The 22,292-nt window shown below is 38.6% G+C and overlaps 2 long non-coding RNA genes across 3 annotated transcripts; both read left to right on the forward strand.

Moving 5' to 3' along the window:
- Positions 1–754: 754 nt before the first annotated feature.
- Positions 755–11,091, forward strand: LOC132869884 (uncharacterized). Its single transcript, XR_009651016.1, has 5 exons — positions 755–986; positions 2,676–2,816; positions 2,940–3,080; positions 6,582–6,707; positions 10,898–11,091. It is a non-coding gene; the product is annotated as an uncharacterized LOC132869884 (long non-coding RNA).
- A 3,927-nt stretch (positions 11,092–15,018) lies between these two features.
- Positions 15,019–22,069, forward strand: LOC132870138 (uncharacterized). 2 transcript variants are annotated; one of them, XR_009651061.1, is made up of 5 exons: positions 15,019–15,227; positions 17,279–17,419; positions 17,543–17,683; positions 19,488–19,613; positions 21,876–22,069. It is a non-coding gene; the product is annotated as an uncharacterized LOC132870138 (long non-coding RNA). The 2 variants fall into 2 exon arrangements; XR_009651060.1 differs by having other exon boundaries at positions 19,488–22,069.
- The last annotated feature ends 223 nt before the right edge of the window (positions 22,070–22,292 follow it).

Genomic DNA, 22,292 nt, shown 5'->3' on the forward strand with positions numbered 1-22,292 from the left:
CAACAGTTTCACCATGATCTCAGAAAAATAATTGTAGCAAGTAATTCAGTTGTGTGTGTATGCCAGGCTTATAAAATATTGAAATGAAAGAGCACTATCTTTCTAAACTGGCTAACAAAGGAACATTCCACAGTCTGGCCCTCATGAACCGGGGCCTTGTCATCAAAATAAGATAACCATAGCTACAGAAACAGAGATCCTATCACATTGTGATGCCCTAAAGAGCAAACTTGAGGTATAAAATAATCTTAAAGTCTTGGTTTAGGTGGTCTTGACTACAACACTAGTTATTACTAAGACAGTCTTTTTTTATGTAAACGACACATCATCATCATCATCATCATCATCATCATCATATGTCTGGAAACTACTGATGGGGTTGGATTACGATTTTTTAATATATTTTTTTAAATGTTGTATTTCTTCAGTACTAGCCCACTTTATCTAGTGTTATACAAACACTAGACATTTTCATTAGTCTACCCTTTATCTCTGGAACCAACAGTCCATGACCAACATGAGCTCAAAGTTGATGAATATTGTCTATTAAACACAAAATTCACTTTTAATTCTCTTATATATTATATAATCAGTCATGTTGTCCAGGTTGATGTTATACAGTGGTTCCAGGATATATTCAAATTAAATTCTTGCTGTGTTGTCATCTCTAGCCACACCTCAGGGGCGTTAAAACAAGCCTGACTGGAATCAGACTGAAACCAGGATGTTCTTTTGTACATGTTCACATTTTACATCGTGCTTTACATATCGTCTGAGGAGAACAAAAAATGTCGTTAGTTTTTGGAATTATGTCATCAGTTCATTTATCTGATGATTTTTGCAGATGTTTTTTTTTCTTCCTGGAACAAGACATCTCGACATCTTTATGACATAATGGATTATTTGTTTAAAAACACGGATTAAGAGAAAATTAACTCTGATTCATTACAGGATCAGCTGTGCAAGGTTCGAAAAGGGGATTCAAGGTAAAGTGATAAGCTTGATCAGACATTATCTGAAAAATACCCCTGTAGATATCCAGTCATCTTTAATATAAGATTATTTGGGCAGGTTTATGACGTTTTTAACCCTCTATGGCACGGTGTTACCATTACAAATATTTTTTTACCGATTGCGATCATATTGCCTACCATAGAGGGTTAATAATGTTTAATAGTGTCGTCAAAATGATGAGGTACAAATCGACTAAATATCTGTAAGTCAGCTATATTTAGTTTATTGCACATTTACAGTGAAAAATTAATCTGTGACATGAACGTATGATGCCTGGGTATGTCACGAGATTCTTTCAGTCATGTGAGATTGGCACCACGAATCCAGGACTCGGTTATAAGTTTTCTGTTAGAGTAACGAATCGATGATATGGTATTATAAATATTTATTCAATACTAGTTGATGTAAATTTTATTCAATACATGTACTTTTTGACTTCCAGGTATCAGATTTAATTTGAAATTCAAAGAGTACGTAAATATATATTTTTAGCTTAGCATATGTACAGTACATAAATATATGTATTTTAGCTTAGCATCTAAGCCTATGTGCTAGTTACTTTCTTATTTTGTATATATAATAAATAGTTTGATTGAGAATATTTATAGACATACTGTAAATATTTGTTATTATTTCATATTATTTTTCATATTTCAGTTATTATTTTTCTATATTTGATTTTAATTTATTGTCTCTAAACAGAGTGTGTTTACCAAGGCCTGCCTATCCAGGCAGAATAATTTATTGTACTAATATATTAATTATAATAAGGAAAATCAGTGTATTTGTTTTATATGTAAGTCCTGTGCCAGGTTTGACACAATATTTGCCAAACTGGTGTAAATAATCAGACTCTAAGTGTGAAAACAGACTCGGATTTGTTGTGTTGCGAGCCAGTATTATAGTACACGAGGTTTTCAACAGTCTAATGAGGATTAACCATGAGATTTAGCTCTGAAAAGCAAGTTTTTTCTTCAAATCTATGCCAATTATTACTTTACATGTGTAAAGCGACATCTTTTTATATTTGCTTTATTATTTCTGAGGCCCATTATTTCGAAAACAGTATGAGTCATTGGTAACCCGCGAATGTGACAGACATTCCGGGAATCTGAAACTATGTTGTGAACTGATTGAAATTGAATGTAGTTATAAACTAAAATATGAGATGTTGGGAATTCTCTGAGGCTGGCATTCAGTTAGTCTTGACCATGAGTATTTGATATCAGAAGCAGGTGGTGAGGCGCCATTTTACGTACCCATGTCCTGCCATGTTGATTGAAAACATTAAGATTTGTATGTGATAGTACTGCCATCTGATGGTTTATACTTAGAAATTAAGTTGAATATACTTTTAACTCAACATTTAATGGTAAAATTATCACTGAATGTGAATGTTAAGTTGTAAAATTGTTTCAAAGGAATATAGATTTATTTTGATTTATCATTTTCCCCCCCGTATTTTATCATCCTTTAAAACTGCAACCATCCTCTACTACAGTCATTCATATCCAACCTCCTCCTCCTGTTTAGTAGGGAATCTTTACATATTGTCCTGTTACTCTATTTGAACAAACACTCCTTTCTGAAATACTGTCTCCAAAACTACTCTGACATATAGACACCGGAATCCAGATTTATTCTCATTTTGATTATTTCAGGCTCCGATTCAATCTGAGGAAAATCCAAGGGGCCAAAATGGATGGATCATATTTGAGGACAGATCATACAGACTATCTCTGTTGGATGGCGACATTGAGGACCATAGCCATCAAAACTCAGTCCACCTTGAATCACTGAGGGTAATGCAGGAAACCATCTTTAAGATAAACTTAGCATTTAAAGTGAAAGTTAAAACAGCAATTATGTATTTCTTGTCAGTGAAGTCTGACTGAACACACATGATTTTGATCACGTTCCTTCAGGCACCTATTCAATGTGTGGAAAATCCAAGGGGCCAAAATGGATGCGTCATATTTGAGGACAGATCATACAGACGACCTCTGTTGGATGCCAACATCGAGGACGATGGCCATCAAAACCCAGTCCATCCTGAATCACTGAGGGTAACGCAAGAAACCATCTTTAAAATCAACGTAGCATCTAGTTTATTAGGGTATCTTTATTTATTGCCTGATTTCTGAATTTTAAGAGACACAAAATGACAAAAGATTGTCTCCTAACCTTTAAGATCTAAAATATTTACTTTGTATTTACAACCCCAGTTCAAAAATAGTTGGGACGCTGTGTAAACTGTAACTATAAAAACAGAATGAGATAATTTGCAAATCATGGAATCCCTATATTTAATTGAAAATAGTACAAAGACAACATAACAAATGTTGAAGCTGAGAACAGGGGCGCAGATAGGATTTTTGAACTGGGGGGACTGAGCTGTCAGCAAATGATTCCATTTTGTGTGTGTATATATATATATATATATATATATATATATATATATATATATATATATATATATATATATATGTGTGTGTGTGTGTGTGTATATATATATATATATATATATATATATATATATATATATATATATATATATATATTAGTGCTGTCAAGCGATTAAAATATTTAATCGCGATTAATGTCGCGACTGTCATAGTTAACTCGCAATTAATCGCAATTTAATCGCACATTTTTGTCACATGAAAAACCATTGTAATTCTCTTATCAGTATAAAAAAGTGAATGGGCTTGCTCACCGTTCGAACTACGGGGGTACTCGGGGGATCCGAGATCCCCTGAAACAGACATGAGATCCCTTGAAAACATGATTTGGGAAATGTTGGGGGGTCTCTAAAATATTGGCAAAATGATGTTTATTGACATAGCAATCGTGTGTAACGGGAAGCATTTGCATATCCGAAGTGAGCGCGCGATGGAGAGCCGCGCTCTGAGACAAGCGCAAGCACCCCCCCAAGGGAAAATAAGGGACCCCCCCCCCGAAAATATCGGCATAGTTCGAACACTGGTTGTACCAATGTTTTATTTTTTTTTTTTATTGCAGAGCATAACACGTCTTGTCACAGCCACTGCAAAGTGGGGCTGGAGCCGCCGATGGGAAAACGAAACCTAAGCCGAGCACTGTGGCTCTTCGGGGGAGGGCAGAGGACTCTGGCTGTGCGGGGCGTGGCATCATGTCACAGAGCGTTAATCTCGCGATAAAAAAATTATCGCCGTTAAAATTGAGTCAAGTTAACGCGTTAATAACGCGACATTTTTGACAGCACTAATATATATATATATATATATATATATATATATATATATATATATATATATATATATATATATACACACACACTACTGTTCAAAAGTTTGGGGTCACTTTGAAATGTCCTTATTTTTGAAAGAAAAGCACTGTTCTTTTCAATGAAGATCACTTTATACTAATCAGAAATACACTCTATACATTGCTAATGTGGTAAATGACTATTCTAGCTGCAAATGTCTGGTTTTTGGTGCAATATCTCCATAGGTGTATAGAGGCCCATTTCCAGCAACTCTCACTCCAGTGTTCTAATGGTACAATGTGTTTGCTCATTGCCTCAGAAGGCTAATGGATGATTAGAAAACCCTTGTACAATCATGTTAGCACAGCTGAAAACAGTTTAGCTCTTTAGAGAAGCTATAAAACTGACCTTCCTTTGAGCAGATTGAGTTTCTGGAGCATCACATTTGTGGGGTCGATTAAATACTCAAAATGGCCAGAAAAATGTCTTGACTATATTTTCTATTCATTTTATAACTTATGGTGGGAAATAAAAGTGTGACTTTTCATGGAAAACACAAAATTGTCTGGGTGACCCCAAACTTTTGAACGGTAGTGTGTATACATGTTATTTCACCTCCCTCACTGCCATCACCAGGAACTACCTGCAGGCCAGGACAATGATAACATTTTAACATAGCCTATGGAAATCCAAAGTTTACACATTATCATCACGCACAGAAATTGCAAAACTGCAAAACTAGTTTTAAAACCGCTAAGTTCCAACTGTTAAACATAGCGAGAGGCTGGGCTACGTGTGTGTGTGTAAAGTGTAAACCAGTGCATCCTGACTTTCTAACTATGCCTGTGTGTTGCGTGAGCGGCAGTCAGTCAACAACTCTTCAAAAGTTTCCTTATGAAACAATATGCTCGCTGAAATTATGGCAGGGAACGCCAGATTAAACATTAAAACTGCCTTCTGAGCACTGTATCTACAGGCTACCACCGAAAGAAGGAGGCTACCAGAAAGGCATCTCTACTCCGTACGATTTTACTTTCACTACGACATTACTTTGAACAGACTATCAAAAAATTGCAAGGTGATATGATAAAGTAAGGCACAGTTTACTTACAGTCGTTTTTTTTTTTTTTGAAAAAACGATGCAATCGTTTTCTGCCTTTTGGCACCCTTCATCATGCCGTGTTGGGGTCCTGAACTAGGAGGAGCTGTCCCCGATATGCCTGTCAAACTTGTTGTGGGTAACCATAGCAACCAAGCTCGAGCTTGCAACCTGTGCAGTCTGCGCAGTTGCAACTATGTATGTACTGCTGTGCACCTCAATAAACCGAATGGTAATTAGTCTTTTGATTTTTCCGTGAGGTTTGCCTTATGCAAAGAAAGACAGCATAGACGTTTTTTCCTCCCTATAAGTGGGGGGGACCGAACGAGGTGAATTTAAATCTGGGTGGGACGAATCCCCCCCCCCGTCCCCCCCCCCCCATCTGTGCCCGTGGATGAGAATTATTATTATTTATTTTAATATTTTATATTTGATGTCAGCAACACATTTCAAAAAGGTTGGGACAGGGGCGTGTTTGCATCACCTCTACTTTTAACAACACTCTGTAAACATTTGTGAACTGAGGAGACCAATTGCTGTAGTTTTGAAAGAGAAATGTTGTCCCATTCTTGCCTGATATACAATTTCAGTTGCTCAACAGTTCGGGATCGCCTTTGTTGTATTTTGCGCTTCATAGTGCGCAAATGTTTTAAATGGGAGACAGGTCTGGACTGCAGGCAGGCCAGTTTAGCACCCAGACTCTTTTACGACAGAGCCATGTAGTATTAATATGAAAGGGATTTGGCATTGTCTTGCTGAAAAAAGGAAGGTCTACCCTGAAAAAGATTTTGTCTGGATGGCAACATATTACTCTGAAAAATATGTATATCATTCAGCATTAATGATGCCTTCCCAGATGTACAAGCTACCCATGTCATGTGCACTAATGCCCCCTCATACCATCACAGATGCTGGCTTTTGAACTGTGCACTGGTAACAAGCTGGATGGTCCCTCTCCTCTTTAGCCTGGAGGATGTGGTGTCCATGATTTCTAAAAAGAATTTCTACTTTTGATTCATCAGACCTTGGGATAATTTTCTACCTTGCCTCAGTCCGTCGTAAAAGAGCTCGGGCCCAGAGAAGGTGGCGGTGTTTCTGGATATTGTTTATATATGGTTTTAACTTGCATTTGTGGATATTTAATGAAGTGCATTTGTAATACCGATCTGACTGAACACACATAAATCCAGATTTGTTTTCATTTTGATCATGTTCCTTCAGGCTCCTATTCAATGTCAGGAAAATCCAGAGGGCCAACATGGATGCGTCATATTTGAGAGCAGTTCACAGAGTCTACCATATGGCCATCGAAGCTCAGAGCATCATCAAGATAATATATCACCAAGGGTAATGCAGAAAGATGTTTTGTGAAAGCTTACAATGCACATGTTATAACATAAAAACCCCAACCTCATAAGCATGGGAATTAGGTATGGGGGACCTGAAATATTTTAAAACTTTTAAAATAATTACAGAAATGAATCTGAGGTGCTTAACTTTTGTTTTTAATGTTCTAGTAGAGATAGAAAGCAAGAACCATAAAAATATTACAATTTGCAGAACATAAACTGAGGCAAATAACAGAGGTTGTCTAGCTAGATTGTTGTATGAAGATTAATCTTCAGCTTATGTACCTCATTTTTCACCTGACTGCTCTAACCTTGCTAATGTTGCATATCGACCTAACATTAAGTTTACTGGCTAGCAAAGCTTAACGTGAGCTACACTGCCTGGCCAATAAAAAGGTCACATACTCGAATATTTCACTGGACCACCTTTAGCTTTCATTACGCCACACATTCACTGTGACCTTCACCTGTTTCAACAACCTTATATAACATCACAACATTTATTTCCATCCAGAGTTGCACTAATTTTTCACCGAGATTTTGTCTTGATGACTGGAGAGTCAATCCTCTCTGTAAAGTCTTCTCCAGCACATCCCAAAGATTCTCAGTGGGGTTAAGGTTGGGACTCTGTGGTGGCCAATTCATGTGTGAAAATGATTCCTTATGATTCTTCTTCTCCGTGCTCTCACGGAAGGCGGTTGCATTTCTCTGCTCTCCTCTCCTCTCCTCTCCTTTTTTTCCTGCTTGCGCTCTTTGTTTCGTCTCGTCTGCCTATACTTTCTTTTTTGAGAGACTCTCTCCGCATTGAATTTCTAAACTAAAAAAGCATGGATTTGATAAACTGGTCTCCTAACGAAATTGACACAGTTTCTGGGTTCGGGGGAATCCACCTGTCCTGCCGGAACATCTATGGAGGACATTGGAGATATCTAACTATTCGGAACCATGATTACCAGACCTTTGCTGATTGGATTAGGCATTGCCCTGGTATATCGAGGAAATCAGACAACAGTGACAGCTGTTCAAAGCCCCACAAAGCTGCCCGATATGATTGAGCAGTGGGCAAAGCTGTCGGCACTCGGACTGTGGACATTCAGAACTTTAACCACAAAATGGTTGTTATCTTGGAGCAGCTTTCAGCCTTGCAAGGAATAAGTATTTAGGAGACCAAATGGAATTGAATTGAACAGAAATGGACAGATATGGACGAGTGGTGTGGATGTGTAAAGACTGCGTCTGTTCGAAAGACCAAACAATCTCTATCTTATCGACATTCGGCTCCCTGAACAGCACCGGCCTCGATCAAGGCCATTGCTGGACCAACATTTCCCCCAGAAGGTCACTGCTGGGAGACACTCTCACATTCTTCGCATTCCTTCCCCAATTTTCCACGGTCGCCGTTTTTCACCCCCAGTGTGACAAGCGGGTGCGTGACCAGCGCCGCTTGCATGGCTGCAGGAGCGGACGGTTGCTTGCTTGCGCTGGGTTACCTCTACCTCCTCCCCTCCCCTCCTACCCCCTTACCCCTTTCCCCCCACCCCTGATTGCCCCTCCTTCCCCCCTTTCCCCCCCTCAAGTCCCATGTTTTAAAGTGTACTTGTGTGCTTGTGCGGAGGTTTTTAAATGCTCCCACACTGTACTCCTGATAGGAGCATAGTGGGGGGGGGGGGGGGGGGGGTGATCTTTTTTCCTCATCTTTCCGCATGTTACTATTGTGTTTCTTTTTCTTTTATCCCTGTCTTCCTGTCCTGTTCCCCCTCTGTAAGGACAGGTTGATGGTCAATTTCACTGGTAACAGTGACAATAAAGGATTCATTCATTCATTCATTCATTCATTCATTCATGATTCCTGAACCACTCTTTCACAGTCTGAGCCCTAACACTGATCTGATAACCTGGTTATTCATTACATTAAGGTCGTCAGCTGACTTCATTTTATTGCCCCATAACGTTGCTGAGCCTCGACCTGACCAACTGAATCAACTCCAGTTCATAACACTAACTCCAGAGGCTTGTACAGCGGCCATTATGCATGATGGATGCATTGCTTCATGTGCTTCCCTTCTTACCCTGACACACCCATCACTCTGGAACAGGGTCAATCTGGCCTTATCAAACCACATGACCTTTTTCCATTGCTCTAGAGTCTAATCTTTATGCTCCTTAGCAAATTAAAGCCTTTTCTCCTGATTAGTCTCACTAAGAAGTGGTTTTCTTATGGCCACACAGCTGTTTAGTCCCAATCCTGTGAGTTCTCGCCACATTGTGTGTGTGAGAAAATGCTCTCACTTTCACTTTTAAACACAGTCATGAGTTTTACTGTCGATTTGTCTTCATGAAGCTTTTCAGTCAAGATTTTTTGTGACCACATTTCTTCTGGGAAATTGATAGTTCACCACTATCCTTCCAGGTTTTATAATGCATTGGTCAGTTCTTAACCCAATTCCAGTCATTTCAGAAATCTCTTTAGTTGTTTTCTTGGGTCTTCTTGGGTTTTTATGCACTTTCAATTAACAGTGATCAATAACTCCAAATCTGAGCCATTTGTGTTAGAGTATGGTGTCCCTCAAGGTTCTGTTCTGGGTCCTTTGCTATTTTCCTTGTATGTTGCACCCATTGAGTATATCATTTGTGTGCATGGTCTACAGCCAATGTTTTATGATGATGACACCCAAATTTATCTTGTGGTGAAAAGGTCCAACTATCTACCTTGCATTGGCAAACTGGAATGTTGTATTCAGGATGTCACTAACTGGATATTTAATAACAAACTAGTTTGTAACAGTTTTAAGACTGAAGTTGTGCACTTCTCTTCTCGTCACCTACAAAATCATCCAATCGAGTCAATTGTGATGAACGGAACAAAGATCAAGATGACTTCTGAAGTGCATGATCTTGGTATAATGTTTGACAACAACTTCACTATGGTGTCTCAAATAAACAGTATATGCAAGTCTGCTTCATTTGCCCTTAGATGCATTGGCACTATTAGAAAGTTTTTGGACCAGTGCAATGCTGAAAGATTTATCCATGCATTTGTAACTTCTAAACTTGATTACTGTAACAGTCTTCTCTATGGCCTTCCTGACAAACAAATCAACAAACTCCAACAGATCCAGAACTGCGCTGCACATATTCTAACCATGCCGAGGAAATCTGACCACATTACTCCTGTTCTCCATGATCTTCACTGGCTCCCTATTCACAAGCGTATTATCTTCAAAATACTTCTGGTGACTTACAAGACTGTCAATGGCTCCCCACCAAAGTACCTAAATGATCTCTTGAGGCTCCACCAACCAAGACGAATGCTGCGTTCAAGCAAGGATCATTTGCGCTTGTCAAGTCCTCAATTCAAGAACAACAGCTATGGAGCACAAGCATTCTATACTTGTGCCCCCAGACTATGGAATGCTATTCCATTGGAGATACACGAAGCACCCTCCTGTGAAACTTTCAAGAAAAAACTAAAAACTTACTTGTTTAATCAAAGATAACCATTCAACATTGTTGATGGATATTTTTAGATACAGTGAATATGTATTTTAATATGATGTATTTTTATGTATCATATTATCTATATTTTGTAAGAGCATTGAGATTTACATGGAATGTGCTCAAGAAATAAATAAATAAATAATAATAATAATAATAATAATAATAATAATAATTATTATTATTATTATTATTATTATTATTTGCTTGCTGCAGGCTGATGATTTGACCTTCTGAAACACAGTAACATCTTTTCCATGACCATGGGATACATTTTCCGACATGATTATTAAAGAAATGGGAAGCTATTCACTGCATCAGCAAGGGTTAAAAGAATTGTTGCCAGCTGAAACATTAATTACACCACAGTAATTATCCAACCAAAGGCTCTTACTGTAAGTATTTGCTTAGTTAAAGCCAAATAGTGACCTTTTTTTGGCCAGTCAGTGTATCTAAACTGGTTAAACAGTGCATGGTTAAACTACAAAGTATACTGACTAGGTGTCTAAACATTAAATACAAATCAGACACTCACATGGACTTTACCTCACACAGGCTAGTTACATCTGAGAATAGCTGAACTCGATCTGAGTTGTGTATAAGACCATTTTTTATGTGTTGTGTATCTGTCATTCTCAGAACTATGTGGCATGTCAGTGTTTAGTATGTGTCATATCTCATATTGTGTTGCAGGTTTCAGTTCAGTGTCAGGAGGATCAGCATGTGCTGCATGGATTAATCGATCAATTAAACCATCTCATACAACCTCTTGTGGAAGAAGACAGTGAGGATGAGTGGATCCATGAAGATTTTTTAATTATGTACATAACCTGATATATTAAATGCTATATACTGATTTTGTATTAAAGTCTTTCATTTATGTGTTATTCTTGTGTTTATTGTTTTTTTTTATTATCATGTACTTTTTTGAAGTGTGGACTTTGAATGGATAATTCTGTGTAGCTTTGGCACTATTTGGTAATTGTCCTGTTTGAAGATTAATTTCTGCCAAGTTTATCCACTACATGATACTACCATCACCATGCTTCACTGTCAGGATGGTGTTCTTGGTGAGGGAAATTCAGTTTTGGTCCGTCCAGGCCATGATTCAATTTTGGCTATGGTTGTTCTTTGAACAGCTTGAACAACCATAGCCAAAATTGAATCATAGCCTGGCTATGATTCAAAATTATTCTTAGCCTGGAATGATTCAAAAATGATTCATCGCCTGGCTATAATCCTGTCTATTGTTGTTTGAAAAGCTTGGGAGGCAGGGTGGTGCAGTGGTTAGCACTGTCGCCTGACACTCACAACAAGAAGGATCTGGTTTGGAGCCTCACGACCAATTCCTCTCTCTGTGGAGTTTGCATGTTCTCCCCGTGTTTGCGTGGGTTTCCTCCAGGTGCTCCGGTTTCCCCCACAGTTCAAAAACATGTAGATTAGGTAAAATACCCAGTTACTGGGGTTGCACAAGCCAGAGCAAGGGTTGCGTCAGGAAGGGCACCCGGTGTAAAACCTATGCCAAATCAAATGTGTAGAATAGATCTGCTGTGGGGACCCCTAACAGGAGCAGCCGAAAGAAGTTCTTTGAACATTGGAAATCTGTTCTTTTTTAAAAATTTATTTAAAATTTGAAAATAAAGAGAAGCTTTTAGAATTTTGAAATATTTAAAACAGAAAGTAGAGGGTCAGTATCTTGAAATAGTTAATGCTCAAGATTCTGTACCATTTCTATGAGTGTTACATTACATTACAGGCATTTAGCGTGACATACCACAAACCCAGAGCAGCCTGGGGAGCACTTGGGGGTTAGGTGCCTTGTTCAAGGGAACTTTAGCCATTCCAGCTGGTCCAGGGAATCAAACCAGTGACCTTTTGGTCCCAAAGCTGCTTCTGTAACCTTTAGGCCATAGCGTCCCCAGTGGTGTTGTCAAGACGACCTAAACCGAGACCAAGTCATGGCCAAGACCAAAAGTGTGTAAAGGTCAAGACTGAGACTTTGAGGGGCTGAGATCAAGTCAAGACCAAGGCAGGATGAGACCAAGTCAAGATTAGAACCAGACCAGTGTGTGTGAAGGGGGTGGGGGAGGAGTGACAGCCATTAACGGGAAGAAAAATTAGCAACGAGTCATTTTATTGGTTGCATTAGAAGCAGGAAATTTTACATCCAATCACAGTAACGATGTTAGCAAATACATCAGACAATGCACGGGCAATTTAGTGAAATCCCCACAGTTGTGGTCTTGACTCGTCTTGAAATAAAATCCCGAGTCTTTGTCTGAGACAAGACCGACTGAAAATGCGGTGGATTCCAAGATGAGACCAGTCTCAAGTACTACCACACTAATTTCTAGGTCCCTATTTAATTGTAAGCAAATATGATATTGATCATGTTAACTGCTTTGTACAAAAGGCCAGATTTTCCTTATATCTAATCTCTTCTACTGAAGCACATATTCAGACGACACGCTGGTGGATTTGATGTAAAATGGATCATAAGGTTTTGCACAAATGTATGGAGTCCACGCCAGCTCAAGTTCACACTGTCAGTAAAGAATACGTAAATGCATAGCCGGCGATTGCTATAGGCAATCGCCGGTGCTGGTAAAGAGAACACATCTGAGTGCTTGTTTCGTTTCCCTGCAGGCTTGACGCACTGAGATTGTTTCTTGTTTTCAACGCGTTTATTATATTTTCCTCCAGGAAGCTCTTCGCAACATGGTTGCTTGAATGAGCTGCTAAACTGTCATTTTAATGAGAACACAGATCAACAAAGCAACTTTGTTTTATTAAAAAAAAAAAACGTGCCAGGCACCATTGGAATATCTCGCTGCGAAACGTGTTCGGTGCATAAAAGACCTTTACTTCAGCCCAGACTGCTCAACGACACCGACAGACTGCTCCAAGTGCAGTCATATTCAAAACAAGCAACAGATCTATGTCAGTTATCTACGTTATGCAAAAACACTCTTTAGCCAACAACACTTAGGCTATTACATGGCCAAAACAGAGAATAGCCGCAGATGCGCACTTGAGGGCGAACTACTGTTGAGCGCTTATTGTTTCATGATTAACAACCACCACCACACCCCACCCCGCTTTTTTGACAAATCGCACCCTGACTACATGCTTTGCTGTACAATTAAATTAGGCTAAGACATTATAATGCTGACTCTTTTTCAGAATAGTGGAAGTCATAATTTTTCTCCCCCCGTTTCTGCGCCCCTGGATGGACGCAGCGCCCTTAGCATTTGCCTATATTGCCTATGCCACGGGCCGGCTCTGACGCGAAATGCCCTTAGAATGATAGCAATCACACACACACACACACACACACACACACACACACACACACACACACACACACACACACACAGGCTTGCTCATTGGGGATAGATTAGGGATAAAATTAGCTCATGTTTTAAGTCATTCAAATTCTGTAAAGCTGCTTTGCGACAATGTTTATTGTTAAAAGCGCGATACAAATAAACTTGACTTGACAAGATCCTCTAAACATTCAAACTCAAATTGTACCAAGGCTCAGCTTAATGGAATTTAGTGTTAAAATACCTCCTAATTATAAGATCAGAAATTCATGCTAAATAATACAATAGTTTCACCATGATCTCAGAAAAATAATTGTAGCAAGTAATTCAATTGTGTGTGTATGCCAGGCTTATAAAATATTGAAATGAAAGAGCACTATCTTTCTAAACTTGCTAACAAAGGAACATTTCACAGCCTGACCTAACAAAAGGTACATTCCACAGTCTGGCCCTCATGAACCAAGGCCTTGCCATCAAAATAAGATAACCATAGCTACAGAGACAGAGATCCTATCACATTCTGATGCCCTAAACAGCAAACTTCTCATCTCATTATCTCAAGCCGCTTTATCCTTCTACAGGGTCGCAGGAGCCTATCCCAGCTGACTACGGGCGAAAGGCGGGGTACACCCTGGACAAGTCGCCAGGTCATCACAGGGCTGACACATAGACAACCATTCACATTCACACCTACGGTCAATTTAGAGTCACCAGTTAACCTAACCTGCATGTCTTTGGACTGTGGGGGAAACCGGAGCACCCGGAGGAAACCCACACGGACAACATGCAAACTCCACACAGAAAGGCCCTCGCCGGCCCCGGGGCTCAAACCCAGGACCTTCTTGCTGTGAGGCGGCAGCGCTAACCACTACACCACCGTGCCGCCCACAGCAAACTTGTGGTATAAAATAATCTTAAAGTCTTGGTTTAGGTGGTCTTGACTACAACACTAGTTATTGCTAAGACAGTCTTTTTTTTTATGTAAATGATACATCATCAGGCAAGCTGGAGCCTATCCCAGCTGACTACGGCTAGAGATAATGAGATGAGATGATACATCATCATCATATGTCTGGAAACTACTGATGGGGTTGGCTTGCGATTTTTTAATATAATTTTTTTAAATGTTGTATTTCATCAGTACTAACCCACTTTATCTAGTGTAACACAAACACTAGATATTTTCATTAGTCTACCCTTTATCTTTGGAACCAACAGTCCATGACCAACATGAGCTCAAAGTTGATGAATATTGTCTATTAAACACAAAATTCACTTTTAATTCTCTTATATATTATATAATCAGTCATGTTGTCCAGGTTGATGTTATACAGTGGTTCCAGGATATGTTCAAATTGAATTCTTGCTGTGTTGTCATCTCTAGCCACACCTCAGGGGCGTTAAAACAAGCCTGACTGGAATCAGACTGAAACCAGGATGCACTTTCGTACATGTTCATATTTTACATCTTGCTTTACATATCGTCTGAGGAGAACAAAAAATGTCGTTAGTTTTTGGAATTATGTTATCAGTTCATATAGCTGATGATTTTTGTAGATTTTTTTTTCTTCCTGTAACAAGACATCTCGACATCTTTATGACATAATGGATTATTTGTTTAAAAACACGGATTAAGAGAAAATCAACTCTGATTCATTACAGGATCAGCTGTGCAAGGTTCGAAAAAGGAATTCAAGGTAAGGTGATAAGTTTGATCAGACATTATCTGAAAAATACCCCTGTAGATATCCAGTCATCTTTAATATAAGATTAATTGGGCAGGTTTATGATGTTTTTAACCCTCTATGGCAAGGTGTTACCATTACAAATATTTTTTTACCGATTGCGATCATATTGCCTACCATAGAGGGTTAATAATGTTTAATAGTGTCATCAAAATGATGAGGTACAAATCGACTAAATATCTGTAAGTCATCTATATTTAGTTTATTGCACATTTCCAGTGAAAAATTAATCTGTCACGTGAACGTATGACGCCTGGGTATGTCACGAGATTCTTTCAGTCACGTGAGATTGGCACAACGAATCCAGGCCTCGGGTATAAGTTTTCCGTTTGAGTAACGAATCGATGATATGGTATTATAAATATTTATTCAATACTAGTTGATGTAAATTTTATTCAATTCATGTACTTTTTGACTTCCAGGTATCAGATTTAATTTGAAATTCAAAGAGTAAGTAAATATATATTTTTAGCTTAGCATACGTACAGTACATAAATATATGCATTTTAGCTTAGCATCTAAGCCTATGTGCTAGTTACTTTCTTATTTTGAATATATAATAATAGTTTGATTGAGGGCGGCACGGTGGTGTAGTGGTTAGCGCTGTCGCCTCACAGCAAGAAGGTCCGGGTTCGAGCCCCGTGGCCGGCTAGGGCCTTTCTATGCGGAGTTTGCATGTTCTCCCCGTGTCCGCATGGGTTTCCTCCGGGTGCTCCGGTTTCCCCCACAGTCCAAAGGCATGCAGGTTAGGTTAACTGGTGGCTCTAAATTGACCGTAGGTGTGAATGGTTGTCTATGTGTCAGCCCTGTGATGACCTGACGACTTGTCCAGGGTGTACCCCGCCTTTCGCCCGTAGTCAGCTGGGATAGGCTCCAGCTCGCCTGCGACCCTGTAGAACAGGATAAAGTGGCTAGAGATAATGAGATGAGTTTGATTGAGAATATTTATAGACATATTGTAAATATTTGTTATTATTTCATATTATTTTTCATATTTCAGTTATTATTTTTCTATATTTGATTTTTGTTTATTGTCTCTAAACAGAGTGTGTTTACCAAGGCCTGCCTATCCAGGCAGAATTATTTACTGTACTAATATATTAATTATAATAAGGAAAATCAGTGTATTTGTTTTATATGTAAGTCCTGTGCCACGTTTGACACAATATTTGCCAAACTGGTGTAAATAATCAGACTCTAAGTGTGAAAACAGACTCGGATTTGTTGTGTTGCGAGCCGGTATTATAGTACACGAGGTTTTCAACAGTCTAATGAGGATTAACCATGAGATTTAGCTCTGAAAAGCAAGTTTTTTCTTCAAATCTATGCCAATTATTACTTTACACGTGTAAAGAGACATCTTTTTATATTTGCTTTATTATTTCTGAGGCCCATTATTTCGAAAACAGTATGAGTCATTGGTAACCCGCGAATGGACAGACATTCTGGGAATCTGAGACTATGTTGTGAACTGATTGAAATTGAATGTAGTTATAAACTAAAATATATGAGATGTTGGGAATTCTCTGAGGCTGGCATTCAGTTAGTCTTGACCATGAGTATTTGATATCAGAAGCAGGTGGTGAGGCGCCATTTTACGTACCCACGTCCTGCCATGTTGATTGAAAACATTAAGATTTGTATGTGATAGTACTGCCATCTGATGGTTTATACTTGGAAATTAAGTTGAATATACTTTTAACTCAGCATTTAAGGGTAAAATTATCACTGAATGTGAATATTAAGTTGTAAAATTGCTTCAAAGGAATATAGACTTATTTTGATTTATCATTTCCCCCCCGTATTTTATCATCCTTTAAAACTGCAACCATCCTCGCTACAGTCATTCATATCCAACCTCCTCCTCCTGTTTAGTAGGGAATCTTTACATATTGTCCTGTTACTCTATTTGAACAAACACTCCTTTCTGAAATACTGTCTCCAAAACTACTCTGACATATAGACACCGGAATCCAGATTTATTCTCATTTTGATTATTTCAGGCTCCGATTCAATCTGAGGAAAATCCAAGGGGCCAAAATGGATGCGTCATATTTGAGGACAGATCATACAGACTATCTCCGTTGGATGCCGACATTGAAGACCATAGCCATCAAAACTCGGTCCACCTTGAATCACTGAGGGTAATGCAGGAAACCATCTTTAAGATAAACTTAGCATTTAAAATGAAAGTTAAAACAGCAATTATGTATTTCTTGTCAGTGAAGTCTGACTGAACACACATGATTTTGATCACATTCCTTCAGGCACCTATTCAATGTGTGGAAAATCCAAGGGGCCAAAATGGATGCGTCATATTTGAGGACAGATCATACAGACGACCTCTGTTGGATGCCAACATCGAGGACGATGGCCATCAAAACCCAGTCCATCCTGAATCACTGAGGGTAATGCAAGAAACCATCTTTAAAATCAACGTAGCATCTAGTTTATTAGGGTATCTTTATTTATTGCCTGATTTCTGTATTTTAAGAGACACAAAATGACAAAAGATTGTCTCCTAACCTTTAAGATCTAAAATCTTTACTTTGTATTTACAACCCCAGTTCAAAAAAAGTTGGGACGCTGTGTAAACTGTAACTATAAAAACAGAATGAGATAATTTGCAAATCATGGAATCCCTATATTTAATTGAAAATAGTACAAAGACAACATAACAAATGTTGAAGCTGAGAATTATTATTATTTATTTTAGTATTTTATATTTGATGTCAGCAACACATTTCAAAAAGGTTGGGACAGGGACATTTGTATCACCTCTACTTTTAACAACACTCTGTAAACATTTGTGAACTGAGGAGACCAATTGCTGTAGTTTTGAAAGAGAAATGTTGTCCCATTCTTGCCTGATATACAATTTCAGTTGCTCAACAGTTCGGGATCGCCTTTGTTGTATTTTGCGCTTCATAGTGCGCAAATGTTTTAAATGGGAGACAGGTCTGGACTGCAGGCAGGCCAGTTTAGCACCCAGACTCTTTCACGACAGAGCCATGTAGTTTTAATATGAAAGGGGTTTGGCATTGTCTTGCTGAAAGAAGGAAGGCCTTCCCTGAAAAAGATTTTGTCTGGATGGCAGCATATTACTCTGAAAAATATGTATATCATTCAGCATTAATGAGGCCTTCCCAGATGTACAAGCTACCCATGTCATGTGCACTAATGCCCCCTCATACCATCACAGATGCTGGCTTTTGAACTGTGCACTGGTAACAAGCTGGATGGTCCCTCTCCTCTTTAGCCTGGAGGATGTGGTGTCCATGATTTCTAAAAAGAATTTCTACTTTTGATTCATCAGACCTTGGGATAATTTTCCACCTTGCCTCAGTCCGTCGTAAAAGAGCTCGGGCCCAGAGAAGGTGGCGGTGTTTCTGGATATTGTTTATATATGGTTTTAACTTGCATTAGTGGATGCAGTAATGAACTGTTTTCACAGACGATGGTTTCCTGAAGTGTTCCTGAGCCCATACAGTGATTTCCATTACAGACACGTGTCTGCTTTTAATACAGTGTCGCCTGAGGGCCTGAAGATCACAGGCATCCAATGTCAGTTTTCAGCCTTGTTTTTTGCATACAGAGATTTCTCCAGATTCTCTGAATCTTTTAATGATATTATGTACCATACATGATGTGATCCCCAAATTTGTAATTTAAAATTGAGGAACGTTATTCTTAAATTATTGCACTGTTTGCCCATGCAGTCTTTCACAGAGTAGTGAACCCCTCCCCATCTTTACTTCTGAGAGACTCCACCTCTCTGGGATGCTCTTTTTATACCCAATCGTGTTACTGACCTGTTGCCAATGAACCAAATGATTTTTTTTAGCATTACACAACATTCTCGGTTTTTATTGCCCTTGTCCCAACTTTTCTGAAATGTGTTGCTGACATCAAATTCAAAACAAGCATATATTTTTTAAAAAACAATAAAATTTATCAGTTTAAAAATTTGATATGTTGTCTTTGTATTATTTTCAATGAAATATAGGGTTTCCATGATTTGCAAATCTTCACATTCTGTTTTTATTTATGTTTTACACGGTGTCCCAACTTTTTTGGAATTGGGGTTGTCCTATGCAATCATTATATATTAATTGTTAGTGTGTTTATATTTAATGAAGTGCATTTGTAATACCGATCTGACTGAACACACATAAATCCAGATTTATTTTCATTTTGATCATGTTCCTTCAGGCTCCTATTCAATGTCAGGAGAATCCAGAGGGCCAACATGGATGCGTCATATTTGAGAGCAGTTCACAGAGTCTACCATATGGCCATCGAAGCTCAGAGCATCATCAAGATAATATATCACCAAGGGTAATGCAGGAAGATGTTTTGTGAAAGCTTACAATGCACATGTTATAACATAAAAACCCCAACCTCATAAGCATGGGAATTAGGTATGAGGGACCTGAAATATTTTAAAACTTTTAAAATAATTACAGAAATGAATCTGAGGTGCTTAACTTTTGTTTTTAATGTTCTAGTACAGATAGAAAGCAAGAACCATAAAACTATTACAATTTGCAGAACATAAACTGAGGCAAATAACAGAGGTTGTCTAGCTAGATTGTTGTATGAAGATTAATCTTCAGCTTATGTGCCTCATTTTTCACCTGACTGCTCTAACCTTGCTAATGTTGCATATCGACCTAACATTAAGTTTACTGGCTAGCAAAGCTTAACGTGAGCTACACTGCCTGGCCAATAAAAAGGTCATATACTCGAATATTTCACTGGACCACCTTTAGCTTTCATTACGCCACACATTCACTGTGACCTTCACCTGTTTCAACAACCTTATATAACATCACAACATTTATTTCCATCCAGAGTTGCACTAATTTTTCACCGAGATCTTGTCTTGATGACTGGAGAGTCAATCCTCTCTGTAAAGTCTTCTCCAGCACATCCCAAAGATTCTCAATGGGGTTAAGGTTGGGACTCTGTGGTGGCCAATTCATGTGTGAAAATGATTCCTTATGATTCTTCTTCTCCATGCTCTCACGGAAGGTGGTTTCATTTCTCTGCTCTCCTCTCCTCTCCTTTTTTTCCTGCTTGTGCTCTTTGTTTCGTCTCGTCTGCCTATACTTTTTTTTTTGAGAGACTCTCTCCGCATTGAATTTCTAAACTAAAAAAGCATGGATTTGATAAACTGGTCTCCTAATGAAATTGACACAGTTTCTGGGTTCGGGGGAACCCACCTGTCCTGCTGGAACATCTATGGAGGACATTGGAGATATCTAACTATTCGGAACCATGATTACCAGACTTTTGCTGATTGGATTAGGCATTGCCCTGGTATATCGAGGAAATTAGACAACAGTGACAGCTGTTCAAAGCCCCACAAAGCTGCCCGATATGATTGAGCAGTGGGCAAAGCTGTCGGCACTCGGACTGTGGACATTCAGAACTTTAACCACAAAATGGTTGTTATCTCGGAGCAGCTTTCAGCCTTGCAAGGAATAAGTATTTAGGAGACCAAATGGAATTGAATTGAACAGAAATGGACAGATATGGATGAGTGGTGTGGATGAAAGTACATTTTGCATTTAATTTGGAAATCACGGTTCTAGAGTCTGGAGGAAGAGTGGAGAGGCACAGAATCCAAGGTGCTTGAAGCCCAGTGTGAAGTTTCCACAGCCTGTGATGATTTGGGGTGCCATGTCATCTGCTGGTGTTGGTCCACTGTATATTATCAAGTCCAAAGTCAACACAGCCATCTACCAGGAGATTTTAGAGCACTTCATGCTTCCATCTGCTGACGAGCTTTTTGGAGATGCTGATTTCCTTTTCCAGCAGGACTTAGCACCTACCCACAGTGCCAAAACTACTACCAAATAGTTTGCTGACCATGATATTACTGTGTTTGATTGGCCAGCCAACTTGCCTGACCTGAACCCCATAGAGAATCTATGGTGTATTGTCAAGAGGAAGATGAGAAACACCCGACCCAAAAATACAGATATGCTGAAGGCCACTATCAAAACAACCTGGGCTTCAATAACACCTCAGCAGTGCCACAGACTGATCACCTCCATGCCACACCGCACTGATACAGTAATTCATGGTAAAGGAGCCCCAACCAAGTATTGAGTGTATAAATGAATATACTTTTCATAAGTTGGACATTTCTGTATTGTAAATCCTTTTTTTTTTAATTGATCTTAGGGAATATTCTAATAATTTGAGATACTGGATTTCTGATTTTCATGAGCTATAAGCAATAACCATCAAAATTAAAACAAAAAAGGCTTTAAATATTTCACTTTACATGTAATGAATATAGAATATATGAAAGTTTACCTTTTTGAATTAAATTATGAAAAAAGGAACTTTTTCATGGTATTCTAATTTTTTTTAGATGCACTAGTATACTGGCTAGGTGTCTAAACATTAAATACAAATCAGACACTCACATGGACTTTACCTCACACAGGCTAGTTACATCTGAGAATAGCTGAACTCAATCTGAGTTGTGTATGAGACCATTTTTTATGTGTACTGTGTATCTGTCATTCTCAGAACTATGTGGCATGTCAGTGTTTAGTATGTGTCATATCTCATATTGTGTTGCAGGTTTCAGTTCAGTGTCAGGAGGATCAGCATGTGCTGCATGGATTAATCGATCAATTAAACCATCTCATACAACCTCTTGTGGAAGAAGACAGTGAGGATGAGTGGATCCATGAAGATTTTTTAATTATGTACATAACCTGATATATTAAATGCTATATACTGATTTTGTATTAAAGTCTTTCATTTATGTGTTATTCTTGTGTTTATTGTTTTTTTTATTATCATGTACTTTTTTGAAGTGTGGACTTTGAATGGATAATTCTGTGTAGCTTTGGCACTATTTGGTAATTGTCCTGTTTGAAGATTAATTTCTGCCCTAGTATCCTAGTCCCTGTTGATGAAAAGCTTATCCATTACATGATACTACCATCACCATGCTTCACTGTCAGGATGGTGTTCTTGGTGAGGGAAATTCAG

This window comes from Neoarius graeffei, chromosome 21 (assembly GCF_027579695.1).
Source record: "Neoarius graeffei isolate fNeoGra1 chromosome 21, fNeoGra1.pri, whole genome shotgun sequence".
Taxonomy (NCBI): Eukaryota; Metazoa; Chordata; class Actinopteri; order Siluriformes; family Ariidae; genus Neoarius; species Neoarius graeffei.